At 40.9% G+C, this 13606-nt stretch overlaps 1 protein-coding gene across 1 annotated transcript in view; it reads right to left on the reverse strand.

Annotated features, from left to right (window-relative positions):
• The window catches only part of DHRSX (dehydrogenase/reductase X-linked), a 168126-nt gene that overhangs the window by 101625 nt on the left and 52895 nt on the right, over positions 1 to 13606 (reverse strand). The gene's annotated exons all lie outside the window — the stretch shown is intronic.

Raw genomic sequence — 13606 nt, forward strand, 5'->3', positions numbered from 1 at the left:
TCCTTCTGCTAGATATTGCCATGGGGGAGTATTACATATTCCATATGCATGCCTTGATATAATTCATAAAAATAAGTTATCAATGACAATGCAAGAGCCAGGCATTCTCAATTAAGATCATATCAGCTCAGACACAAGTAATTTTTTTTTCATTCCTGCCAATTCTTAATTAAAACAGGTAAGTAAATACATAAGACTGCTGAAATTGAATTTGGAAAGGCTGAAATTCCTGAAGACAAGCTGTTATCGACGTGTTAATGAAGAAACAAAATATTATTCACTTTGTGAATCTTTACTTTTGGCTTAAGAAAAGATTAATTTCTAGCCAAAATAAATCTTAATTTATAGTTCTCCCTGAGTCACTTAGTGAAATTAAGCTTTTAGACCCTCACTGTAACAATAAATAGTACATTTTAAAGAAAAAAAAGTCCAAAGCACAAAGCAAACTCATGAATTCAGAGTCTGAACTGATTGTAATTACAAAGTCCAACCTTTGATCATCTTTAGAAACTGTTCCTGCATCTCACCTACCCTTCTTTGCTTTCTGAGACGTTCACAAAATACACTGAAGTGACCTTTCAGTCAACAATTTAAATCACTCTTCAGTTTGAATATGGAGATTCAATACAAACTAATGTTTATATTGAAAACTAAAACAGGTGAAGAATCCATGTTTATACAGTTAATGTGTCCAATATAGCCATCGATACTCCAGCTGCAGTTGGAATCCCAGTCATCCTTCAGCTATTACTAGGTTTTCCACTATTACTGCTTCTCAGGGCTTGGATTTTTTTCTCAAACCTGTCCCTCGTGAGATAAAAATCACATGTCCTGTGGAAGAGCAACTCAAAAATCATGCATTTATCTAGCATTCTGTGTTCATGCTAGTATCTGCATCTCTTTCAGTGCAACATATCTAGGTTAAAGACACACGGCACAGTATTCACAAATGCCCTTAAAAAGCCTTTCAGGTGTTCTTACTGACAACTCATGTTTCCCTGACTCCTTCTCTTACTACAACAAAAAGGAAAAAAATGTTTCCTAATTTATCCATCTTTTTTCTACATATTTCTTTACTGCATTCACTTAATTTTAATTTAGCTGCAATTTCCAGGCAGGGTTTCTGATCAATCAACACAGCATTCCCATTGCTCTGTATTTAACCACTTGCTCTTCCATCTTCCCAGTGGACTTGACACCCACACTCTGAGGTAGGTACTACACAGGAGGGCTCCTGAACAAAACACCCTCTGTCCAATGATGCTACACAGCAGCAGCTTGCATCCTAGTGTGCTGCTGCTTTGGTGTCTTCAGCACCTTGCTCTTACAACCTACAAGCTTCATTCCCCACTTCCACAAAGTTCAGTACAACCGTTATTACAAGAAGGGGTTGATTTGAGGCAAAGGTACCAGGTATTTCCAAATCATGCTTGTTTGTTTTATCAGAGCATTTTCTGTTCTGCACACATACCACTGGAAAAAACAACAAAAACCCCAAACGGGCCAGGATTTCAGTGCCAGGTTTCTTTGGGCCCCAAGGAGAACCCTTCCCTATGCACCTCAGTCTAAATGGCCCTGTTCATCAGGAGCAGAGTCTTTTGCCTCTGCCTGCTGCCAGTTCTGAGCACTCACAAGAGAAATGTAGTGGTTCATTTGCTTCGTACCCAGACAAGTGGTAGGTGCCAGGTGTTAACGAATTTTTCTGTAAAACAGGCTGAACAGACAGGTGGTGAATCTTGCTGACAGCACAGAAACATTTAGCTTTACACAGGCTTGGGACGATCATTAGGAATTTCCTGAAAGACCAAGCAAAAGTACACAATTATGCAACGCCCAACTGAGGAAGGACTGCAGACAAGTGCAAGGTGTTGCAGGAGAGCTGAGAAAAATAAACAACGTTCTGGATGAGTGTGACCTCTTCAAACTAAGAAGCTCATTCAATGAAGGACTGCAAAATGCCTGCAACTGGGTATGGCAGAGGGTATAATATAAAACAACTAAGATCCTTGACTTGTCTGTAAGTACCATGCATAAAATATAATAGCAGTTATAGAGATTGTTTTTGGTTTGAATTCATCCTTAATACAGAAAAGCCTGGTTCACACTCATTGCACTGGGAGTGCAAGATACAGAGATTCCAGCTCTTTGTCAGGCAACCTGTAGACAAAAGGTGACTGAATTCAGCTAATGGCCAACCTTTACAGGCTACTCTAGCTGCAAATTGGAGCCCAGTGCTACCTGATTAGCATATATGAACTCTAGCATAGACAGAAATCATACCACTATTCAACGCTATACAGGCTAAATAAGGCTTTAGAAGCCTTCGAAAATCCTTGCAATTAACTGTAAATTCATTGAAAACAAAAATATTATAAGGTATGCTTTTTAAAATGTGTAGCTGAATTACAGTTCTTACTGACCGAAGAAATAAAGAAATATCGTTTGTGGGGGGTTTAGTAGGGAGTGCGTACATGGATGGCAACAGCACCTGCATGCACACCTACCGTGATTCAGATTTGAAGGGCCATGAGACTCGATGCCTCCCAGCACAAATCGATGACCAACTGGGTTCAAAATTCTGGCTTTCCTGGGCTACAATTGTCCAGGTGAAATATATTGTACTGTTCAAAATTATGAGGTAGAATCCCTGATTGCGTTCAAGTCAATGGAAAGCTTACCACTGCTTTCAAAAAGAGATGGAATTACAGCTTCTTCATCCTTTTCTACTCCTTGCGTAGTTCTTCTCCTTAGTCTCACTTTCCTCTCACTCTTTAGTATCTCTCAGCTTTGTTGACCTTAGTAACTTGTATGTTAGTATCTTAACTGTCTATTCTAGATTAAATTTATAAACAAATTAAAAAATTATGGCCATTCAAAAGCAAAACGGAGTATGGAATGTGGTTATTTAGGTTGTGACTATTTCTCCCATCGTTCTATCCTCCGCTCTGTTTTCCTTTCTTCCCCCATTTTCTCCCATTTTATCTGTCCAATTCAGCTTCTTTTTGAACACATGTGTATATATTCCTTTTTATAGCATCCACTGCAGTAGGATGCTGATTTTTATTTAACACAGAGAGTAAACTACATATTTAAATATTTATCTGAAATTAATCTTCAAAATCTGAAATTAATCTGTAAAACAAGGGAATTTTCATATTGGTTTAAAAATAAAAAGGATCAATAAAAAATAAAAAAATATTCAAGTCAAAGAATAATTTACTTCTGGTAGTGTAAATATATACAATCCCTCTGAGACTGAATTCTCCTTATATCATCGGTTACATATAACCTTATCTGACGCTAAAAAGAAATTGAAGGGAAAACAGCACTAATTTTTATCCTCTGTGACTACCAGAAGATGGTGTGCTTTAAAAGGTCTCTCTGGGCAGTTGCGATGGCAACTTGTGGAAAGAGCCCGTGAAGTGAGACAGCAGACCAAGCTCCGCTTGGGTCCATCCCCTGCTGAGCTGCACTGGACAGGCAGCAGGCAGGGACAGACCCACAACCCCCAACCCACTCCTCACACAGCTGTCCCCTGCGTACCACCGTGCTGCATGTACACGGCACGTGCTTCTTACCGTCAGCTGAAGGGACTTAATTGAATTCCCCATCCTGGCCTCATTCTGCTGCCTTGCAAATCCCAAAACTTGGGTCTGGTGGGTAACATCCCTCTAGCTCAAGTGAGGAATTAGCCCTTTTGAATCCAGCTTCTGAAAACAACCCCCATGTAAACACTTTGGAAGCACAAAAGCATGGCTTTATTTCAAAAAATTATCTCCAAAAAAGACAGTAAAATTACATTTAAGAGGCTAAGGATATAGCTGCTAGATTTTCATGCAGCCTAAGAACAGTATTTCTGGACTACCCATGTGAAGTTAACTTTGGCACCAGCTATTTACATCATCTGATTCATCTAAACAGAAACACTGTGAAGTAAGATCTCTACCACAGACCCCCACTAAAGGCTGTGTACCCATGGCACCAGGCTGAGACACTGGACTCTGCCCCAGGCTGCTGCCTGGATAACCTGCCCACGAGGAGGCAGGAGGCAGACCTGAGAGGTCACAGGGATGAAGGCCCTCTCAGCTCAGCTCCAGCTGTCTCCCCAGAGCTGCTCTGGCTACATCGTCCTCCCTGTCTCCATACACATGCACTGCTGGAACAGCCAGTGGGAGCCAGCAGAGTCACTGGGTCCCTAACGCACCTTGGGGCTCAAGTTCCCACCAATAAATGCAAACATGGGCCTAAAATCTCTACTTTTGACTTCACTGAGATGGAGAAAAAGTCTGCATAGCTCTGCTCTGCCCCACACAGCAAATGTAAGTTGCTATTCTGTGATGTCCTTTCCTTGGGTACCATGCAGTAGATACCATATGCTCTGCTCACCCACACCACTTGAGGAGGGAGCAGGCAGAATTATACCCTTGGTGATGTCATTTTCATTACTCAAAACTCAAGATTTTTTCAGACTTAATGTCTCTATATATACCCAGCCTGGTTAACGCAAATGCACCAATTTTAATTTCAGATTTATACAAAAAGTCACTGTTTGGCAGTTGGATAATACGTGAACACTGCCGCACATTGTCCTCTTTTGCAAGCAAAGGCAAATATACTATTTTATCCTGCTGAGGGGACACACAGAAAAGGATGCTGCTTTCTGAATAGCGCATTTCCAGAGATACAATTCAAGCAAATAAAATAAATATTAAAAAAAAAAATAATCCATGTTCTGTCTGTAGGACCAGCTAAAAGGGCATCTGGAGAGGCAAACACGATGTAGATATATATACGACCAGTAGTTGTCAAGGTAACTACAGGATTATGATACCAGACTAAAAAATCTTTTCATATATCTTCTAAGATAGTGGTCTTCAGCCAGCCATTTGAGAGCATCTTAACTGGAGGAAGAGCCTGACTAAGATTCTCAGGAGAACTAACTGCTCACTACATCAACATTGTAAGACACACACTGGTTCTACACAAAGTAAGCACATTTTTTACACTTTTCTCTATTATCTGTGGCCTATGGTTTCAAAGCTTAAGGTTTTCATCACACTGGAGATGTGCTTTGCCTTCTGCTTTCAGAAACAAAGTCTTGAAGGAAAACCCATTTGAAGATTTTACTTAGCCTGGACCAAACAATTAATTTTGCATCATCTCAAAGCGAAAAAAAACAACACCCAGATTGATGGAAAGTAGGCTCAGACTCACATGGAAGAAAAGTTTTCCTTCGGACATTTCCATTTTGTGGCAGTTTTTAAACAAAATCTTGTTTTAAGCAAAATCTTTGCAAAATTCTCTTTAAAAAAAGAAATTCCTTTATAGCATGTACTTGAAAATCAACACAAAGCACTGATAAGCAGCAGCTTATTAATTCAAGAAGATTTAAAGGTCTAGAATCTAAAACAAAGATTGCCTTTGTTAGTACAGTAGTCTGGGACATAAGAAACCCAGAACACATTGGGATGAAAAGCTTTTGATCTGGATTGACCTGAACACAAACTACCACATTTCAAGTTAATCCGTTCTACAGGCAGCAGCAGCGGTCCCTGCTTCATTCTGCAGATATGAGTGCAAAAATGTTTCTCTTTCACCAATAAACACTCCCACCAAAACAAACACTTCTTTAGGAAAGATTCTTGCCTTCATGAAAAATTGTTCCAATTAGGGCCATGGGATTTTTGCATGGACTGACTTCCACTTGTACAATATAAGCTAGGAGAAAGCCTGCAAAATATTAGTTTGGAAAATGAACTTTCCACAAACCCCCAGTTCAGAAGGCCCCAACTGCCACAGCAAAGTTTTGAACAGGAGAAATTGCTTTTTTTCCTTGTATTATTTTTTCCTTTCCTCCCCTCCAAGACATACATCTCTTTTTTTCCCCACGGTATGCCATCAAATTCCTAAAGAGAAAGAAGTGCAGACACTGTACCATTTAAATGAGGTCCATCTTCCAGAAAGTTTAGTAGCTGTAAATTATTCAAAAAAGCACAAATGTGTAAGCATAAGTGAGACCGGAGTAGAATGAAACACAGAACAGCAGATCTTGCCCATAGCCATGGAGATCTCTCTCCCACCACAGGCCCATATATTTTCCGTGCTTGGGAAGCAAAACACTGGCAAGAATTATTTTTCAACTAGGTCAAGCTAAACGTTGGAAAGATGATTTGATTTATTTTGTCTCCTCAAGTCACACCTGTTGTGAAGAACTACTCCTTTCAAGCAACCTGAAGTCAACAGTTATCTTGGTAAGAGAAGACAGTGGTAGACATGTTAAGACTAAAAAAGGACTAAAACACAGCTGACCATTACCTTGGGGAAATTAATCAGGTGCTGGTAACAGTTCACATCATCTTGTCCAGAAACACCGCCACAATTTAAGAGGAAAAATGCAAATCCAGACATGATTATTAGACATCTAATGATTCTCATGTTAGCTGTTTACCAGTCTCCTTAGGGGTGTTTGTTTTTCTTCTTACAAGCAAGATCTTCTAGCACCAAGTACCAGAAAAGACTATAAAAAATGCTGGCATTACGCGTTTCCTGTAAGCCTTTACACAGGCAGAGAAGGGTTTCAAAGTGCACGTGACCATGCTAATTTCCACTCAGATTGTGAAAACGTGACAGTGATGTCAAGAGTCATGTCATCTTGAACACATTCTATTTGAAACTTAGGTTTTAAAATTTAGGTCTCAAAATAAAACATATTAGTATACACCTTGCATAGAAAAAAATAACAAGAAGGGCAAGCTGCTCCAGAGTCATGGGCAATATTTCCTGGCCTTCTCACACAGATTATTGCTCTCAGCATCAGTGTTCCTACACTCCTTCCCTCTTTTTCCACAGAATGGGGTTTTTTACCTGCACAGATGGGTTTCTCAAATACCCATTTCCTAAGACTGCATTATGGTCAAATTACTGTTGCTCTTACCTCTGTCTGTGTCCAAGAGACTTATTATGGGCACTGTATGAACACTGATAAAATTCCTTGAAGATCCTACAGTCCAGAAATCTGTATATTTACAGTATTTGTATTCAGGGCTGGAGAAACGAAGCAGATAGGATTTTGTGTGGTTTTCACTGCTAAAATTTCAAAGACTCGCAGTTACATGGTGGTTAAGGCTGGAAGGCAGGTCTGCAGATTGTCCAGTCCCAGTCCCTGCTCAGGCAGGAACCTGGAGCCAGCTGCCCAGGACTGTGTCCAGATGGATTCTGAGCCTCTCCCAGGATGGAGACTCTGCAAGCTCTCTGGCCAGCCTGTGCTAATATCCAATAGCCTTTATGCTAAAAAAAGTTTTCCTATTTTGAAATGGGATTCCTTGCATTTCAGTTTGTGCCCATTGCCTCTGCTCCTGTCACTGGGCACCACTGCAAACGGCCTGGCTCACAACTCATTTCAGAACTGGGACATCTGTTCAGAGCTTTGATTCTTTGCCACTGAAAAATGTCCCTTGAAACACAAGGCAAGCACGGACACACTAGTGTTGGCCCTTCAGAGGTGCAGAGGCTTCACTCTGGCTGTGCTATCTCTGGAGCCTCGCTGTACTGCTGCAAGGATGGAGCTGATGAGGGAAGACCAAGCACTGCCTGCATGCTCAGGTAGACCACAGCCTGTCCTTTCACGTCAGCTCACCCCTGGAAGGTTACGTCCACAGACTGTAAGTGCTTCAAATATAGGCTCTGCTTTTCCCATGTTTACTTCAGGCCGCAAGTTCTCCATGCTCCTAGCAGCTGGATCCCTAGCATAGAAGGCTTGTGTTGTCATCTCCACAAAACATATTCTACTTGTTACAAGGAAATTAACTTATAAAGCCCTACATGTAACCCACAGAAGCTAGGACTATATAAAGTAGATCTTGGAAGACAGATATGAAAGTATTTTAGAGAGAAAACAAATTGCCTTTTTCTTAGCTTTATCTTTCAGTAAGGGCATTTTCTTGAGAACAAACAATGTCTAGAAAATAGCTCATACAACCTGCCTGCAACTATTGCTCAGGCTGGACAAAATAATGGCATACTATGGGAGGTGTCAAACCAGAAGCACCTTTATCGGGCCACTGCTTGACATCATGGCTCTACAGGTACATAAAAGGATCAAAATCCTAGAAAAGGGTGAAATGGGAGCTTTTTCAGGCCTTGCAGAGGCTATTTCATTTTGAAATTCCCTTTCTTCACATTGCCTTCAGTAGGGCAGCACAATCAGCAAAATCCTATCCTCGGAGCTCTGGTCCCACTAGTCTCACAAAGTTTTGGTGATTTACAGTCAGAAAATCGTTTCAAGACATCTGAAAGGACTTTGCTATTCTGCCTACAGCTACACCTGTGCACTTCTTTGTCTCTAAGTTTCAATTAGAAATAATTTGAATATGAGAAAATCATGTTTCCTAGTGGAAGAGCCTGTTAATGAAATACGTTTCACATTTCCAATGGAAATAGGAATTTAGGAAACAGGCAGAGCTTGTGCCTGCATTATGAATACATTTTATATTTGAAAGACTTTATCTCCATCTCCTATCCAGATCTGCAGCTCTTCTTTAGTTCTGTGAACCACATTCGTATTGTTCTTAATGTCTGAATTGCCACCCTGTTAACATGACAGCTCAATTTCTAAGGTGTCTTCAGAAACACAAAAAATAGGGGAAACTATTGTTTTCACTGTCTGCAAGCACTGAAGGAAAAATCTCGTAACATGTTACACTGAAAGTCAAAAGTCCAACACAAAAAAAAAACCACAAGCAAGCAGGATTTATGAATTTAACCATGTTTTTGTATGAAAGTATTATGTAAAACAAACAGAAAAGCAGGACAATTGACTTGCAAACTTTTCCCCTGAATTATTGAGAGGGCTCTGGAGATAGCTTACTGTGGAATAAAATCTTCCCTACTTAATACGGAGCAAAAAGTCATCAACTTTACTGGGTAAGGGACGGAAGTGCTATGAGTGCAGAGAAACTGTATTAGCCCCTGCATGACTTTCTTAGACTCTAGAAAGGGGTCTTCCATCCCTTAAGCACCTGGAGGATCCAGTCCTTACAGACTTAGGTGAGGTTTAACATATCCAGCACTTTTCAAGGTTCAAATGTTTTCATATGGCTGGAATATACTTGATATAACCGTAGATGAGGCTACAGAAAGAAAAGGAAGTTAATGTTTAGGCAAGGTTCTTATAGCCATCATCAAATGACAAGGCAGAAGAGCTCCACAGTTCCACACAGGGCCCTACATAGATCGAGACTTCTTTACCCCTCGCTCATATCACCACCCTATCTTCATAGGCCTGGCGCTCAGTTGTACAACTGTAACTGAGGGCAGCCCTTGGCCTGCCAAAGCTAAATACTGGAGGTAATACACCAGCATAAAAAAAGAAACCATGCAGATAGAAATGACACTGTTATTGCTAGGAAACTTTTTAAACCAATCCTACAGATCTTCCAGCATTGGCAGTAGTAGAGAAAGGATATGCCAATGGCAGGATGTGGTAGAAGGGACAAAGTAGCCCCATTAGATCTTGCCAGAAGCTCAGGATGTTATGCTTTTATACCTCAAAACTACCCATACAAAGCAATTCTGACACAAGCAAGCATAAAGTCACACATGCATAAAGTGCACTTATAGAAATACATTTCGACCACAAATATTTTCTACTATTTTTGACCACTTGGATGATCACTTCCATACAGCCATCTTTGACATACCATGTCAAGGAAAAAGTCCTGGGTGACACTTTTGCACATTTTGTCAAGGCATCAGTCTTTGCTGAACTGCCTTATGCGACTCTGGCCCACGTGCTGCAAATAACACAACTGACTCTGGGGCATAAACCAATCTAAAAGTTTGGGAATTTGGGAACTCTCAGCAGCTGACTTCTTCTAGCCTGCAGGGAAAGCCAAAACCAAACAGAGCAGAAAAACATGGACCGTCTTGTTAAAATTGGTGCCTGACATACAGCAAGCATCAGCAGGGGAACCACCCATGAGTTATTCTACAGTTATGCTTGGTGCCTCTCAGCTAGATTACCCCTTCTTCTTTTGGGTTAACTCTTCGATCTCTAATAATAAGGAAAATATCCTTGCTCAGTAGCAGGCTGTACTGTAAAAGGCAGCATGAGACCTTGTCATCTCCTTATTCCTTGGCTGAGCCATATGTAGCACAAACGTCCCAAGAGAAAGCTCTGGGAAAAAGCCAGGCTTGTTGAACGCATGCGAATTGCAGTGTTTTTAAGGCAGTATCATTCCTCCTACTGCTTGGCCCACGGTCTTGATGTGGGTCAGACTGTAAATGACAAATTTGGTTACCACCGTGCTAACCTCTGCATTCCTCTGACTCTGAGGGAGAAAGTCTCTTCTTCCTTTCTCACCTGGCTTCAAATGGAAGTCTCATGAATGCGGATTTAGTGTGTAGTTTTATAATTGTGGTTTTATTTGAATTGCCACAAAAATGTTGGGTGTGATTAAACACAGGCTTCTCCTTTTGAAGGGGTCTGTGCTTAATATGACTTTTACACCCTGTTTTCTCACTGACTTTGAATTTTTTTCTCCTTTGAGTCTAGTTGCAACTCCAGCTCCTACACTGTAATTGTGAGAGCCTTTCCTGGATACTGTGCTAAGTGATATTTATGCATAAACTTTTGCTAATTGCTGATTCCATTGGCATTCATGAACGTATGCTGGAATGAATGAAGCTTTCATTCATGTTTATATATTAGTTTCCAACATTTGTATGTTTGTAATCACCAGGCTAAAACCAGCTCTCATTTGCAAAGATGTAAACTGAGGGTAACTTAATCAGGAGATATACTCTGTTATGTACATGGAAAGATTTTTTCTAGTATCTTTGAGAGTTGATTTTATCACAGAAACTTCCCAAATCTATAATTCAATGTAGTTTGTAGACTGGTAACTATGATTATGGCTACATTAACAAGCGGTTTGGATCAGTCTAAGTTAATCTCTAGGGGGACCTGACATAGGGACAGGTCATGGGGACTCCTCGTTCAGATAAGCTGCAGGTTTGCTCCTGTGCACTAACAGTCTGTTACTGCTGCAGCTCACCTCCCAGCCTAGTGCTGTCCAAATTGCATCCAGGTCAGGACGTGCGGTGCCCTTCCCGATGCAAACCCGCGCTCAGCAAGCGGGCAACAGCTGAGCATTGCCTGGAAAGCGTTCTCCTCATCTAACCAACAAACACACTGACACAGACACACCCTACGCGTAAATTAGAGACTTACACAATTAGAATATCTCTGTGGCAATCCCTCGCCATCTACAATTTTCCCAGCCATATAATTGCTACTATTAACAGCACAAGTTCCCAATTGAACAAATGGAAGCAAGATAAATGCCCACATCATTCTGGCTTCTCCCAGCTTTATGATTCAGAGCGTAGCAATCTGTTGCCCTTGGTCTTTTGGAAATAGTGACTATGTGATAATTTTAATGACAATGCAGCACTTCTTCTGGTCTGTTCTGGATATCTGAGGGCTTTGATTGCTTTATCATGGAGGAGGTTCTGATGGTCAAGCGAATTGTGTCTATCACGCCCCAAGGACCTGTACCTTATTCTCTTTCACTCAGCTGCCCACGTCCTTCCTCACTTTTTACACTTAGCAATAGGTAACTCAGCACAGAGACCCAAAACTGAGGACACCTAAACAGTCTGGAACCAGCATCGAGAGGAACCAAGGACCGTGGGAGAGGATGGGTGGTAGGAAGAGGTGATGTGATACATTGCTGAGATTATCTGTGTCCTTTAGCATTGCTGCCTTGTAGAGGAATGGCTGCAACTGCTTTCCTCTCCAATACTCTACCATCTTTTGGCACTGGCTTTCATTTGAATGCCTCCAGCATGGGAAACCAGGCTTCCTGCCTCCCTTATTCAGAAATTTTGTCAGTCCTTTCTTCATGTCTTGCCATGCTGCTGCAATAAAGCATCAACTGTGTGCACAACCTTTTTATTATTATCCTTTATCTTCCTCTGAAACTGCTAACATGTTATTGCTCATCAGCTGTTTCACAGGAATCACTTTTGTACATGCTCTGACTCTCGCTTGTCCCTGAAGTAAGTGTAGATTATGTCAAGTAAAACTACCTACCTTTAGATGGCAGACAGAGCCCCAGACAGACAGTGGGACAAAACAAAGAAGGATGATACTGCCTTAAAAACACTAATCACATGCATTCAACGAGCCTGGCCTTTCCCAGAGCTGTCTCTGGGGATGTTTGTGCTATGTATGGCTCAGCCAGGCAACAAGGAGAGGACAAGGTCCTTTGCTCCCTTTTGCTGTCTAACCTACTAACAAGCAAGGAGATTTCCTTTTTATTAGAGATCTGAGATCTGAATAGCAAACTGATGGCACCCACTCATATATATTGCCCATAGTAAAAGAAGGATAACTATATTGTCCCAATCCTTGATCACGCTGTGCCCAGCAACATCGTTGAGTAGTTCTTCCACAAGAGTCCCTTATTCCAGATGGGAACAGTTTCTGCAGGCAGTTTTTTCATATGGGCCATGAAAAATGCTCAGAAATAGGGGGGGGAGGGGGGCAGGAGGGTCAACATTACTGATAATATTTTTATGCAGATACTGAACTGCAGCTTTTGAAAAGGTGATACATTTGCACAGCCTAGTCTTGGTCACAGTATCTACACACACATCCCATTACAACGGACAGTGCAAATTCGTTGGTAAGCAGTAACACAGGACTGCTGTTCAGACTCCCACAAGCCCTTTGTACAGGTTAATGCACTTGCAAACAAATATCCCTCAGCCAGTGAGAAATTCTGTAAAGGCAGTACTTTTCCAGTTTGTTTTAAGGTCAGCCCTGCCAGGACCTGAGATTACTAAAGCTTCCGTCATTATAATTACAATGAGGAACAGCTTCAGTCAACTTTAGATACACTTTCAGCTTCCTCAAACTGCCAGTTGTATCCTGACAAAGTTTATAACTGAAGGTTACAGCTTACTTCAAGCAGAAAAATCAAGAAAGACTGGGGTGCTAGAAAAGCTTGTGATCACACAGACATGAGAAAATAAGAAAGACACTGGTTTATTCAGCTTCACCAAGGTCACATGATGTAAACAATTCCAAATAGTTTTGGTCTCTGTACAGAAACTTCTAGCAAAATATTTAAATGATGTAATAATTACCTTTATCCTTTCATGATCCTTCTCACTATGCCTTAATTTATGATGCTTTTAACTAGCATACATGTGTCCTGAGGCTATGGGCGCACATTTATTTAAGTCAAAAGATAAATCTTAATGAAAGCGTTTTTTAACACAATAATTAATGCATTTTGATGATCATAACAGTAATTATGAGAGGCACAAAAACAGAATTATATCTCAGAAGAAGCCATGAAGATCCTAAATAGGGTGGAGTAGCAGCACTGCCCTATTATTGTGCCAAGAAATGATACATCAAAGTGGCAGCAGTGAATCATCATATGCTGCTAGGAACTAGACCCAGTGAATCCAAAAGATGGAAATATTAGATGCACTAACCTCCATCATAAATTGCAAATTATAATCACACAGCAGATAATGCACAATATCCCTTTTCTCATAGTCATCAACCTATGCTCTCCTTGCCTCCTCTGAC

Source organism: Falco naumanni, chromosome 2 (assembly GCF_017639655.2).
Source record: "Falco naumanni isolate bFalNau1 chromosome 2, bFalNau1.pat, whole genome shotgun sequence".
Classification (NCBI taxonomy): Eukaryota; Metazoa; Chordata; class Aves; order Falconiformes; family Falconidae; genus Falco; species Falco naumanni.